The sequence below is a fragment of the Myotis daubentonii genome, chromosome 2, assembly GCF_963259705.1.
Source record: "Myotis daubentonii chromosome 2, mMyoDau2.1, whole genome shotgun sequence".
Lineage (NCBI taxonomy): Eukaryota > Metazoa > Chordata > Mammalia > Chiroptera > Vespertilionidae > Myotis > Myotis daubentonii.
In genome coordinates this window covers 67882454-67897589 of record NC_081841.1, presented here as the reverse complement: position 1 = coordinate 67897589, position 15136 = coordinate 67882454, and positions in this window count along the sequence as shown.

Genomic DNA, 15136 nt, shown 5'->3' with positions numbered 1-15136 from the left:
TCATTGTTTTTATTATTATTTTTTCCTAAATGTACGTTGTTTTTCTTTTTTTGTTCATTTTATACATATTTTTGGTTGATTTTTCTTTGTTAAATGGCATTTAAATATATAAAATAAATATCAAAAATATAAATCTTTTTTTTTACTATGGTTGCAAATATAAAAAAAAAATATGAATATTTCTATATGTGACACAGCACCAGAGTTAAGTTAGGGTTTTTCAAAATTTTGACACGCCGAGCTCAAAAGGTTCACCATCACTGCAGTAGAGTATATGGGGTGTTATCCAAGGCGTCCCTTGAGATAAACTTAACCGTGCAGGTGTTCAGACATTAAGTAGTTGCTAGCGTGGAGACTACGCTAAGCAAACAGGACTGAGGGTAGGCATTGTCATCTGACCTTATCTATACTAATAAAAGGGTAATATGCTAATTAGACCGGAGATCTTCCGGACATCCTTCTGGACAAAGCCATGGTGGCAGGGTGGAGGCAGAGGCAGTAAGAGGCAATCAGGCTGGCAGGGGAGAGCAGCTAGGGGGATCAGGCCAGCAGGCAGGTGAGCGGTTAGGAGCCAATGGTCTCAGATTGCAAGAGGGATGTCCGACTGCTGGTTTAGGCCTGATCCCTGTGGGGCCTAAACCGGCAGTTGGACATCGCCTGAGGGGTCCCGGATTGGAGAGGGTGCAGGCCGGGCTAAGGGACCCACCCTCCTGGTGCATGAATTTAGTGCACAGGGCCTCTAGTATTAATATAATCAAAACTGCTGGAGGAATTACACCACACAAATATATGCAGTTGCAAATCACACAGCACTTTATTACTCACACGAATTCCTGTTGCCCTGGGTACAGGCTTAACAGGATCCCAAAGTGTGGCTTCCTCTGGAGGCAGCTACGCCGTTGTCTGGTGGCTGGCAAGGTCCAGTCAGGAACTGGGTTTCGTGGCTTTACCATCCGAGATCTCACAAAGTTGTATTGCGGTTCAATCGGAGGCTTTAGCCATCTTTTGCCGTCTGGTGTGGAGCAGAGCAGGAGCATGAATCAAGTCGATTGATGTCTGAGATTTGGGACCCATTATTATAGTCAGATTGTTTACCTCACGGCAATCCAGGTACTTATCAATCAGGTACAGGGATTCAAGGTGTTAATCAATCAATTTTGTCAATGGTACAGGTGCATATCAGTTAGGGCAAGTGTTAATCGATCAGGGTACAAAATATTCTTCCAAATTACACTTTAAACCAAAACAAGTTCTGGACTTTCCAGGGTGAGTCATGTTCGTACTTCATGTCTCTCTGACCAGTCCTTATCTATGGAGTGCACTCCTGCTCATGTACTTTCCGCAGCAAATCTTTATCTATGGGTGCATTCCTGTCTAATTACTTTCTAAAACATCATATTAAGTGTCACACAAGTATTTTTCTACATTTCCTATAACACCCTTTAATTATTTTCTATTGCTATAACATTGTAACACTCTCTACTTATTTCCTATCATTATAACTATCACTATTACTATGACACAACTTCAATTATAAAGCAGGTCATAGTTGATGCTGGCAATTTCCAGTTTGGTCAGGGAACATAGTTGCAGGAACCTAGGCCATGGTCTCTAGGCAAAATCGCCATGATTAGCATTTAACAACCATTTGCTGATTGATTTGGGAAGCACTGTACCCTCACCCATTAAGATGGTTGAGAGCTGGCTGTGTTTAGCATGTATATATTTCAGGATGAATGCTATTATTTTCCAATCTCATTTAGGAGAGTTCTGATGATTTTTCTATTCTCAAGAAAGTATGAAATTAAATTTATCAAGAATGTAATCTTTTCTCTAGCTCAGTGGATAAGCCTTCTCAGACTAAAGGATTCCGGATTAGATTCTGGTCAAGGGCATGTACCTTGGTTGCAGGCTCAATCCCAGGCTCTGGTTGGGGCAAATGCAGGAAGCAACCATCGATGTGTCTCTCTCACATCAATGTTTCTCTCTCTCTGTATTTCCCCCTCCCTTCTACTCTCTCTAAAAATCAATGGAAAAATATCCTTGGGTGAGGAATAATAATAATAATAATAATAATAATAATAATAATAATAATAATTTTTTGCCAAATTTATTATAGTTGATGATTTTTTTCTTGATGGGTCCCTTTCAACTTGTACAGCTCCCCTGTTGGCCCTTCCCAGAGCAGACACAATATTTATTCTTTTTTTTCCCTTTCAGTTTGTCCATGTGCTTCTGTCCTGGGCAGTTTAGCAATATGCCACAATGTTCTATCTTCTTTGTTTCTTATGTCTCGAACAAGATAATGTAGGTTAATATCTTTATTGTAAATTATGTTTTCCATTTATCTTGGTTAATGACTCCAGGTCCCTTCAGGCAGAGACATCCATATAAATTCCAGATGATTATGCTGCCCTTGAGATTGAGCCTTCATTTCCCCCCTCCCTGAGGACATTTCTATTAATTATATGTAACTCCTGCAGGTATTCAATATAAAACAAATTTAAGTACATCAAAAAGATGTCTGTGATTAAAAGACTAATCTTAGGAAGTAATATAGTGCTCCACATCTGTCAAAAGGCAATAACTCAGGTCCTCTGACCACTTGCTGTAGCTTTTATTGATATGAGATGGCATTAAGGTAACCAAGCATCAAGCAAAGGATAATTGTGCACCTTCCATTGATTCTCCCAACTCTCTTTCAAGAAACTTGTCCTTTGATGCCTTGAGAAATAATATCACGTTAAAGGAATCATTATCAAGCGCAAACTGACATCTCAGTGTTCAAAATCAAGGACAATTAAATACTTGTTTATCCTAGGAGTTAATTGGCTGCCCCTGAGACCTCCTTTCACCTCCTTCAGAGTGATTAGAAAATGGACAGATTGGTTTTTAAGAAATTCTCCTCGTGAATAATGGTTTCCTTAAACAAAAAGAGCTTTTAAAAATCCTGTGCTGTTCTGGCATTCCTGGCTGCCTATGTTTGAAAGAAAATTTAAACTGAAGTGGCATCCACAAATATACAATGAGAAAATTGATTTTGAATAATAGCTGTAAGTCTTTGTCTTAGCCTAGAACACAGAGGTTGAGGCCAGGGTATATGCTAATGTTACTGGAAAGAAGGGGGTACAATTCCAGGGCAGCAAGAGTGAGTGGAAAGAAGTCAGTCAGGGATGGAGAAATAGCAAATACAAAGTGATGCATAAGGGCATTGGCTACGGCGTCATGAGAAAACACAGTGAGTTACTTGGTCAGGCCATACGGAATCATATGCACAGAGCGGTCCATCAAGGAGGAAGGGGGAGGAGTTAATGTGGTGCTGGTTCCTTTTCACCTTCGGTCTCACTTTGGTCAAAGTAGACCCCCAATAGGGCTGATAACTCCCTTGCAGCCTGGACTTGTACCCAAGACCTCTCCAGGCATCACTGGGAAAGTCACAGCACTGCCTAGAAGTGGTGGGAGGAAACAGAAACCCCGTGAGTCAGGTTGAGCTGGCTTGACACTCGTGGCCGCACCGCAGCTTCTATTGTGTGTTGCCATGGAGGCCATGCCTGAGATGGTCCTCACACCGGGGGAAGTAAACACCACCAGGACTCTCCATGTAGCAAGCAGCTTGAAGGCCAGTGAGGCAAATCTGGGGAAACATAAAATAGGCCCAATATTCTTTTATTGTTATCCAAGCCCCCTATCTCAAAATTCCACTTAAAACACATTTTTTGAGCATCTATTATTTATCAGCCTTTGTGCCAGGGGAACACAGATAAAGAAAATCAGACCCATGGCCTCCTAATCCTATATAATAAAAGCGTAGTATGCAAATTATCCCCTCGATGGGGAGTTGTCCGGGAGAAGGGAGGTGCTGGGGTCCAACCCCAGCAGGTCCAGGGGTCCCCAAAGGTGTGGACGGAGTCGGCGAAGAAGGAATGACACAGAGACAGCGTTCAGTTGATCAGCAACCTAGCCAGGATCTCTAGCCAGGATCTCCAGCCAAGTTCTGTTCAGGATCTCCAGGGAAGTTCTGGTTAGGATCTCCAGCCAGGTTCTATGTCCATGTTCTCTTGCTAGGTTCTCCAGCCAGGTTCTCCAGGTGCTCCAGCCAGGTTCTGTAGCCATGTTCCCTCGCTAGGTTCTCCAGCCAGGTTCTGTCCAGGTTCTCCAGCCAGGCTCAATCACCAGGTTCTAGTCAGGTTCTCTTGCCATGTTCTATCCAGATTCTGTAGCCAGGTTCTGTCTCTAGGTTCTTCAGCCAGGTTCTCTCGCTAGGTTCTGTAGCCAGTTTCTGTCCAGGATCTTTTGCCATGTTCTCTCCAGCAAAGTTCTTCTGTCTCTAGGTTCTGTGTAGGTTCTGTGTCTAGGTTCTGTGTCTAGGTTCTGTCTCTCTAGGTTCTGTGTCCTGTTGTCTTGTTACATCTGTATTTATACCAGTTGATTCCAATCCTATCAATCTCTATTCCAAAGGTTAGGGCGTTTCTTATCTCCATTCCAGGGAGTAAAGATTATGTAGCTTAAGCATGATTGTTTGTAGTTAAAGTGATTAACTACCCGCCTGGCACTTAGTTAAGGGGTTTTATTCCCTCCCTAACTTCAGGGGAAAATCCCTACCTGGGGAAACAACCTTTCTCAGAGAGGTGACCTTGGTTAAAACACTTAGTGCCAAGAAGGTGAGCAAACATGTTAAGAACAGTATGCCATATATGCCAGGTCCCTTGAAACAGCAAGGATGGACCAGCTCCTGGCAGGGAGGGAGGTCCAGGCCAACAGCCGGCAGCCACTAGGGACCCTACCAGTGCATGAATTCTGTACACTGGGCCTCTAGTTAACTATAACTTAATGTAACAAATGCCAAGACACTGGGATTTTAAATGAGGAGAAATGAATTCTATTTGGGAAAAAGCAAGGAAAGCTACAAAGAAGCGCACAAGGATGAGTAAGGCAGCTTTTCCTACTCCAGGTGGAAGGGAAGGTAAAGACTGGTGACAGAAGTAAAAAAATGAACCAGAGTATGCATCTCATCTCATCTGCACACAGAAATAGGACTCTACATGAGTATAGTCTCTTAGCTGTTTAGGAACTCTTGCTCTTTAAACTTTCTACTGTGATGGCGCCATACAAGGCAGTGTGGCAATTAACAAAAAAATCCAATTAATCATGATTTAATCAAGTCACTCATTATTGGTTATTGACTTGGTTAAATTTGAGGCAGGCCATCCCAAAGTAGTTTTGGAAACAGAACAGTGTCACCAAGTGTTGGCTCACAACCTGTGTAAAATCCGAAGTGCCCCCCTTACAGGGAGGGCAAGGAGAGATGGGGGAGTGAGGCAGACCACTCCAGGTTGGTAGGTGGCAGCTTTAATAAGCAAGGGAAACTACATTTGAGGCTTGTCTCGGGCCGCTGCAAAATCAGTAGGTCTCCATAACCACCAGAATGCCTGAATCTCACAAGAGGCTTTGGGATTCAGTCACAGATCACCAACACATTCCTCTCTCAAAGTTGTGTCCTTCAAAAGGCTCTGGCTATCGGAATGGTGGGCAGAATGCACATTCCAGAGACAGGGGGAGGGTGAGGAGCCTCCAAATGCTGGGGTCCAGCTTGAGGGTCAACTGGCAGTCACATCCTCTCACCGACCTCTTCTGACACCAAGAGCCCAGGGTTTTTCTTCTGCACTGCCATTTCCAACTTGTTGGCTTTCATCCTTGTTGCCTCGTAATCTTAAAATAATCGCTACAGCTCCATACATTACATCTTGACAGTGCAACAAGCATAAAGAGAGGAAGGAACGGGACAGTAGAAACTTTCTTCTTCTGTATCAAAGAACTCTTTCCCAGAAGCTCCTTGTAGAATCCTTTTATACCCCATTAACCTAAAGTGGGTTGCATACCCAAACTCCAGGTCAATCAGTGGATAAGGAGATTAAGATTGTCCTCAGTAATTTAAATAAATCAAGATGCATCCATTGTGTTCAGGTACACAATCTCCCATCAGTGTTGGCCTCCTTGATCTTCTTGCTTCTAGCCAGTGTGCTCTTTCTAATAAACAACCTGGCGACCTAACTGTCATGCTTGAAATTCTTCTATTCCTTTCCTTGTCTATAGGGCAAATCCAAGTTCCATGACCATTCGGTGCTTCTTTGTGTTAACCTTCAATTTCACCTCTGACCTTGCTAAGGGTACTCCATTTCAGACACACGGTACTAGCTGAAATTCCAAGAATGACCATGTTTGTTGTTACCTCTAGTGTTTTGTATAATTATCTTTTCTGACTTTTCCCCATTTTTTTCATAGTAATTAGAACTTCTCTTTCAAACACAGTCTTTAAATGTCCCCTCCTCAGAGAGCCTTCCAGGATGTTTCCCCTCTTTTCTCAACAGGACCCTGTTTATAGCCCTTTTAGGACATGTACAGACTTGTGATAATTACTTATTACTTCATCTATCTCTCTAACTTGACTGGAAATCCCCAGGGCTTGGCCCAGTGGCTAGAATGTAGAAGTCACTTTAAAAGTATTGAGTGTCTGGCCCGGCCGCTGTGGCTTAGTGCTTGAGCGTCAACCTATGAACCAGGAGGTCACAGTTGGATTCCTGATCAGAGCACACGCCCAGGTTAGGGGCTCAGTCCCCTGTGGGGGATGTGTAGGAGGCCAAAATATATGATTTTCTCTCATCATTCATGATTCTATCTCTCTCTCCCTCTCCCTCTCTGAAAGCAATTAAAAAATGTAAAAAAGAAAAGTACTGATTACTTGGAAAATCCCAGTGGATGTCTGCTAGCAATCTTAACCAGGTCTTTATTTGTTTAATTTATCACTTCTTAAGTGCTGACCCTGGAGACTGTTGCAAACACTACCCACCCTCCCATGGCCCAAGTGCAGTCTTTGCCTACTACATCATGTAATCTCAAGATCATCTTATTAGAGTTTATTGATGACATTAAGTTTATAGTCCTGAATTTCCCCTCATTTACCTCACCTCTCATTGCCAACATTTAACATCTCTCTGTTTCTCACTCTCTTCATCTCTTTCATCTGAAAGGAAAAGGTATCTCTTCTCCCTAGAAGCCTCATGCCTTCTGCCCCCTCCTTGGGCCTCTTTCCCCAAAATACTCAACCTTCTCTTTGACACCTGCTAGCACTTCAGTCTTGAAAACACCCACCAGTTGTTCTTGCACTGCTTTTCATCTCAAAAGATTCTTGTCCTGTCATCAATGCCTTCAAGCCTAGCAGAGGTTGCTAGAAATGGTGACTCAAATGGCGACCAGATACAGCCTATAAACTTGACTGTCATAGCGTTTTTAAATTAGGAAATTTCGGTGAAGAATAAGGATTTCAGCCCAGTCACCATGGCTCAGTGGTTGAGCCTCGACCTATGAACCAGGAGGTCACTGTTGGGTCAGGGCACATGCCTGGGTTGAAGCTCAGTCCCCAGTAGGGGTTGTGCAAGAGGCAGCCAATCAATGACTCCCTCATCATTGATGTTTCTATCTCTCCCTCTCTCTCTGTCTCTCTCTGAAGTCAATAAAAACATTTTTTTTTTCTAAAAGGAAGACAATCCAATTTTAAAAACGGGCAAAGGACCTAAATAGACACTTCTCCAAAGTGGACATAGAGAAGGCCAAGAGACATATGAAAAAATGCTCAAAGTTATTAATCCGAGAGATGCAAATCAAAAGACAATGAGATATCACCGCACACCTGTCAGAATGGCTATCATCAACAAATTAACCAGCAACAAGTGCTGGTGAGTACGTGGAGAAAAAGGAACCCTCGTGCACTGCTGGTGGGAATGCAGACTGGTACAGTCCTTGTGGAGAACAGTATGGAGTTTCATCAAAAAGTTAAAAATGGAATTCCCATTTTACCCAGTCATCCCACCTCTAGGAATATATCCCAAGAAACTTGAAACACCAATCAGAAAGGATATATGCACCCCTATGTTCACAGCAGCACAATTTACAATAGCTAAGACTTGGAAACAGCTTAAATGCCCATCAGCAGATGAGTGGATAAAAAAAACTATGGTACATTTACTACCTGGCAATAAAAAAGAAAGAACTCTTACCATTTGCAACAGCATGGATGGACCTGGAGAGCATTATGCTAAGCGAAATAAGCCAGTCAGAGAAAGATAAGTATCACATGATCTCACTCATATGTGGAATCTAATGAACCAAATAAACTGGTGATCAAAAATAGACTCAGAGTCATAGAAGCATGAACAGGCTGTTGTACCTCAGAGGGAAGGCAGGGGAGGGTGGGTGGGAAGAGATCAACCAAGGAACTTGTATGCATATATGCACAACCTGTGGACACAGACAATGGGGTGGTGAGGGCTTGGGGGGGGGTGCGGGGAGGGCGAGAGTGGGCTGGAAGAAGTTAATGGGGGGAAAGGAGGACCTATGTAATACTATCAACAATAAATATATTCTTTAAAAAAATATTTCAGTTGTTTTTTTCTGTAAAGGTCAGACAGCTGGCTGCCCTGAGCCACCCTTTCCACGTGGCAACAATGGTCTTGGCTCAGCTGCTACTCGAGGTTGGGACATGTGATCACCCAGTCACACAGTCACCTCTGACGCTCTTTGCTCACCTGTTACCTATCAGGTCCTTGAAAGCATTTGAGTTTGCAATTCCCTGCTAGATTTTTGGTTACCTCCCTATCTTGCAACTGGAAGTACCCTCTGAAAACTCACCAGTGATTTTCCAGTTATGAGATACACAGATGTTTGCTCCATCCTCATTGTCCTTGAACTGTCTGCATCTCTCTATCACCTCTCTAGCACCTGTTGTTCCTGGCCCTCTTAGACCCCCTCATGCCAATTTTGCTGGCTCTTCCCCTCTTGCTCCCTAAATGAAAGCTTTTTCTAAGTTTTTTTTTTAATTAAATCTTTATTGTTCAGATTATTACATTTGTTCCTCTTTTTTCCCCCCCCCATAACTCCCCTCCTCCCAGTTCCCACCCCACCTTCCGCCCTCACTCCCCACCCACTGTCCTCATCCATAGGTGCACGATTTTTGTCCAGTCTCTTCCCGAATCTCCCACACCCCTTTCCCCCTCAAGAATAGTCAGTCCATTCCCTTTCTATGTCCCTGATTCTATTATAATCACCAGTTCATTCTGTTCATCAGATTATTTATTCACTTGATTCTTAGATTCACTTGTTGATAGATGCATATTTGTTGTTCATAATTTGTATCTTTACCTTTTTCTTCTTCTTCCTCTTCTTAAAGGATACCTTTCAGCATTTCATATAATCCTGGTTTGGTGATGATGAACTCCTTTAGCTTTTCCTTATCTGTGAAGCTCTTTATCTGACCTTCAATTCTGAATGATAGCTTTGCTGGATAAAGTAATCTTGGTTGTAGGTTCTTGGTATTCATCACTTTGAATATTTCTTGCCATTCCCTTCTGGCCTGCAAAGTTTCTGTTGAGAAATCAGCTGACAGTCGTATGGGTATTCCCTTGTAGGTAACTCGGTTTCTTTCTCTTGCTGCTTTTAAGATTCTCTCTTTGTCTTTTGCTCTTGGCATTTTAATTATGATGTGTCTTGGTGTGTTCCTCTTTGGATTCCTTTTGTTTGGGGTTCTCCGTGCTTCTTGGACCTGTAAGTCCGTTTCTTTCACCAGGTGGGGGAAGTTTTCTGTCATTATTTCTTCAAATAGGTTTTCAATATCTTGCTCTCTCTCATCTTCTGGCACCCCTATAATTCTGATGTTGTTACGCTTGAAGCTGTCCCAGAGGCTCCTTACGCTATCCTCCCATTTTTGGATTCTTTTTTCATTTTGTTTTTCCTGTTGGGTGTTTTTTGCTTCCTCGCATTTCAAATCATTGACTTGATTCTTGCGCTCCTCTGGTCTGCTGTCGGGAGTCTGTATAATATTCATTATTTCAGTCCGTGTATGCTTAATTTCTAGTTGGTTCCCCAATATAAGATCGAGGGTCTCATTAGTTTTCTTGTAGATCTCATTAAGTTTATCGGCGGCTTCTAAACAGTTCTTGAGAGACCTTAAAAGTGTGGTTCTGAACTCTATATCTTCCTTTGACAATTTTGTCCTGTTTCTTTGTCTCCGCATTTTGTTATGCTTCCTTGGTGCACCCCCTAGTGGTCTTTGTTCGCAGTCTTATAGTTAAACCTTGATTGTTGTAGCTAATCCCAGGGAGGGTTTGACCTCCAAGCCAAGTGGCTATGAGAATCAGCTGTGTCAGCAGTGAGAGAACTTCTGTCCTCTAGGGAGGTGCTAATTTAGCCTTTGCCTGAGGCTATCCAGCAAATGCCTCTGTGCAGGGCTTGGGTGGGGCGGGTCACACAGGATCAACAGGGTGGGCCGGAGAGAGCAGTTATGGCGGCTCTCAGTCCTGTCCCCAGGGGCTCTGCCTCTCTGAGTCCCAGCACCCGCTGCAAAGCTGGGAGAGAAAGCTGCACTCGCTCTGACGGAAGCCAGACCGTCCCGCTTCTCCCGTTTGAGTCTGGGTCCCTAAAGACTCGCCTGTATCTGGAGCTCAGAGTCTGCGACTCCGTCCCGATTGAAAACGCCAACCGCGCCCTCCGACGCCAGCCCGCTCCGCGCACTCCGCACCTCAGAATTTGACTTCAGCACTGCGCCTCCTCTGAGTGTCCGTATGCGTTTCTCTTTCCTCCTAGTTGTAGGACTTCCACTCAGCCAGCATTCCTGTGGTTCTGGGTGATGTCCCTTCCGTCTTTTAGTTTTACTTTTGAAGTAGTTGTTCAAAGCAGCAAACTCCGGCGTTAACCTACGCTGCCATCTTGGTTCTCCGCTTTTTCTAAGTTTTGGTTCTGAAATTTTCTATCTAGGACTCACTCACCTCCATGGGCTCACCAAGTCATGTGGCTTTTGTCATCCATACCTTTATGTGAAGAATAAGCAAATTTCTCTCTGTCTCTTTCTCATGTTGTTTTCACATATCTCCAACAATCTATTGGAAGAATAATCCGGGATATGTTTCCAGCACCTCAGATTTAATACATCTGAACTACAACTCCTCACCTTACCTCTTGCTCCCTCCCCCTGACCAAACCAGGTCCCTCCCAACTAGTTAACTGTTGATGGAGGGTTTTTTTTGTTTTGTTTTGTTTTTTTAATCCTCACCCCCAGACATGCTTAGAGAGAGGAAGGGAAAGAGAAAGAGAAACATCGATATGAGAGAGAAACATGATTGGTTGCCTTCCTTATGTGCCCCAACTGGGGATCGAACCCATAACCCAGATATGTGTCCTGACCGGGAATTGAATTGCAACCTTTTGGTGCACAGGACAACACTTAACCAACTGAGCCACTCCAGCCGGGCTGATGGAGTTCTCACAGTGATCCAGGCTGCAAATCACTTTATCCCTTTCTTTGGACCGACTAAGCATTTCTTCAGGTCTTCAAAGCTCTTGGCCTCCCAACTGGCCCTCCTCCCTCCTGACCCTCATCCAAATCTCATTCCTCACACCTTGGCAAAATCATCCTTCTAAAACACTGCTGTGATCATGTTTTTCTGCTGCTCTGCATCAGTAGCTGAAAGAATGAGACATGCAATTTAGTCAAGATTCCTTTCCAAGTTCTTCATAGCAATCCAGTTAAATATATATATATATATATATATATATATATATATATAGTATTTAAATATTTTTATTGATCTCAGAGGGGAAGGGAGAGGGAGAGAGAAACATGAATGATGAGAGAGGATCATCTATTGGCTGCCTCCTGCACACCCCAAACTGGGGATTGAGCCTGCAACCTGGGCTTGTACCCTGACCAGCAATCGAACTGTGACCTCCTGGTTCATAGGTTGATGCTCAACCACTGAGCCACACTGACCAAGCAATCCAGTTATATTTAATCCTCAAAATATTGACAGTCCACCCTATCCACAACTTTCTTGGTGCATCAGAGACTTTGACTAAGTTCTCCATCATTTGAAGGAGGAAATCCAAAACTTATTGAATGACCTTCAGCCATCTAGCCTCAACCAGTTTCCCACCTTATCTTCCACTGCTCCCTGATGCTTACCTAATATCACCTGGACAGCTTCAATGTCATCAGACAACTTAAAGATACCGAAAGTGTTCTTCCTTTGCTGATGCAGGTCCACTTTGGAACAGCGGTTCTCAACCTGTGGGTCGCGACCCCTTTGGCGGTCGAACGACCCTTTCACAGGGGTCGCCTAAGACCACCCTGCATATCAGATATTTACATTACGATTCATAACAGTAGCAACATTACAGTTATGAAGTAGCTATGAAAATAATTTTATGGTTGGGTCACAACATGAGGAACTGTATTTAAAGGGCCAGAAGGTTGAGAACCACTGGTTTGGAAGGTCCTTCCAGCACCCTTCAAGGCCCATCTCAAATATTTCACTGAAAATGCCGCCTGTCAGACACTTTCTTACACTGTGTTTATAGCCAGGTCTTCCCTGGCCCCACTACATTGTATGCTTCTTGAGAGTAGGGACTGACTCCTTCTCCATCTTTTATCCCATCAGAGTGCCCAGCACGTGGCACCTTTTCAATCAACAAACATTTTGACAAGCCTTGTACAATGGCAGACACTGAGCCAGGTGCTGTCCTATGAAGATGGATGAGGCACAACCCCTGCCCTGGTGGGGTTCTCACTCAAACCAGGGAGAATGACACATAAACACGTGACTGTCAAGTGTGATGATTACAGCGGAAGTATATGCAAAGTAAAGGAGAATTTACTCGTGGAGGGGTGATTGGGAATGGGAAAGTGCGGCCTCAAAGGATATGACACTTAAATTGGGCACTCAGGGAAGAACGGTCAGGGAGATGAGCAGGAGAAACGACTGAAGTGAAACTTAAGTCAGCTATATTGACAACGTATTGGCCATTACAATGCTGGTAAGGTAACAAGGCTGCAGGATTAACTCAAGTGTATTTAGATTATGTAGGTTTTGCTTTGGTATGAAACAGATAAAAGAGAGTTAACTATTACACAGGATTCTACCAAGAAGAAATATGATGGGGCGGGGGGGGGGGGGGGAGACTGAAAAATCACTCTCATTCTTGGCTGTTGACTCCCTCCAACACATACATCACATTGTTGACAGGCGAAGGTTGTAGATGAGCAGGTATTTATTACTGACATTTTAAAAAGGGAGAGAGAGTTGACCATCAAGAGTTGGTGCAGATCAGGAAACTAGTAAGAAGCACCTTACACAAATTGCAAGCATAGTATCTGCAGTCCAAAACCTACTTGGATTTTGGACCTCTTCCACTCTCTGAACATGACTCGAACAGCATTATCACCTGCCAAGGCTGAAGTCACTGCTCACATGCCTTCCCTAATACAAGACAATCCTCGGGATCTTCCTTTATCAGAACAATGACCTTTGATTTCTCCCTGAGAAGACACAGCTTTATTTGACTAAGATTTTTAAAAAGCCAGAATCTTTAAGTATAACGGATTTCATTTGACCGTCTTAACTAAAATCTCTTTCTACATGAGAAAAGATTCTCCATCAGCAATTTGTTGTGTTTTTTTTAAGGGACATCTGGCTTCAAAATCTTTTCTTGCTTTTTTTTTTCTATTGTAAAAATATTAAGTCAAGCATTTCTGGGGAGGCAGGCCACAAAAATGCCAACATCAAACGAAGTCCTGCTGGTTTCCACTGGGACTGTCTCCACAACAACAAGTGCTTGCGGTTGTTTTTACAGAAACACCAATAAATAAACAGGCTTAGAAACACATCTCATGCACAGTGATAAAAAAAAAAACGAAACATTTCTCCATTTTAAAGCTGGTTTTAAAACATCGCAGAATTATTAGTGGAGAACACAAATAATTAGCCTTGAAAAGCAAAGGATTTATCGTCACAGGAATTTTGGCCTCCCACCCACGCAGCCTTTCTGCATCAGCTGTTGGTCATTCTTTCTCATCTGCTCAGAGGTTTGGAAGGTATTCAGCCGAGATCTTGGTAATCCAGTCCTGACCACCCATCTCCCACCAAATGCGTTCTTATCAAAATTTAGCGTTGGAGGTCAGTCATTGCACACTGACGTAAGTGGGAAGTGGAGTCGTAGAGCCTTGTAATTTCAAATCCAGACCCGGGTGAAGCCAGCCTCGGTCATCCAGTGGTGGTGGGAGGATTGCAGGGAGGTAGACAGGAGATGTGACTCACTGTGCGTCTTGGGCTGCCCTTTGAACCAAATCGATGGAAATGTTTCCTTACTGTGACAAATACCTCCACACACTGATAAGCATCATTTGGAAATCTTCATTCTGATAAACATCACTAGTTCACAGTGTTTCTGAGTTCTGGGTCTTTCCCTACGGCCAATCACTTTGCAATATGCCTCTTGGGCAAACTCCAGTTCCCTAGCTAGAGGACTGTAAATGTAAAAATCAGGAGAATTTATCTTTTTTAAATTATTATTGCTTACTAGGTAACAAATTAAACACATCAGTCGATGGAAAAGCCTCTAAGTTGTTTGTTTTTGTTATTGTTGGGGCGGGAGAACAACTGATTAACCAGGTCAATTTCTTCCTACCAGTTTGCTCTTTGAAGCACAGTGTATGGGTAAGAGTTAGTGGGGCGACCGAAACAGTATTGAAGCTGGGATGCAACTGGGTTTTCTCCTCTTCTTCCACTGAGGAGGGACAGAGGGCCCAGGGGGTGCCAGACCTGGAGGATCCAGCTGCCTCCGGCTCCAAGGCTAGGGTGATGGCTGTGTTCTCACAGAAGTGCTGACAGAACATGTCCAATAGAAAACAGATGTGAACTGACCTTCCGAAAATGTATTTCAAGGCTTCTTAATCTTCATAGGAATCCTTCAGGGTGAGAGATGCCACCTTCAGGCTGTGATGCGCATGGCATTTAAGGAAGGGCTGCTGCTCCTGCCTGGACCCCCGGGACAGGCCCCCTCTTAGACAGCGCTGGCCTCAGCATCCATTCCACAGGTGGTCATCTCCCAGCACAGCTGCTTTCCCCCATCTGTCCCCACACACACAGTCTTGGTTTTCATGGATGTACCACTTTTTACCAAGCATTGAGGCCACGTCTCTCCCATGTTTAGACCCATACTTACTTTGAAATTGTCGTTGTCACTAGGCCATTACTAGCTCCTCTTTGTGACACTAAATGTAAGTTGGGGATCACTAAGTACACTGGACTTT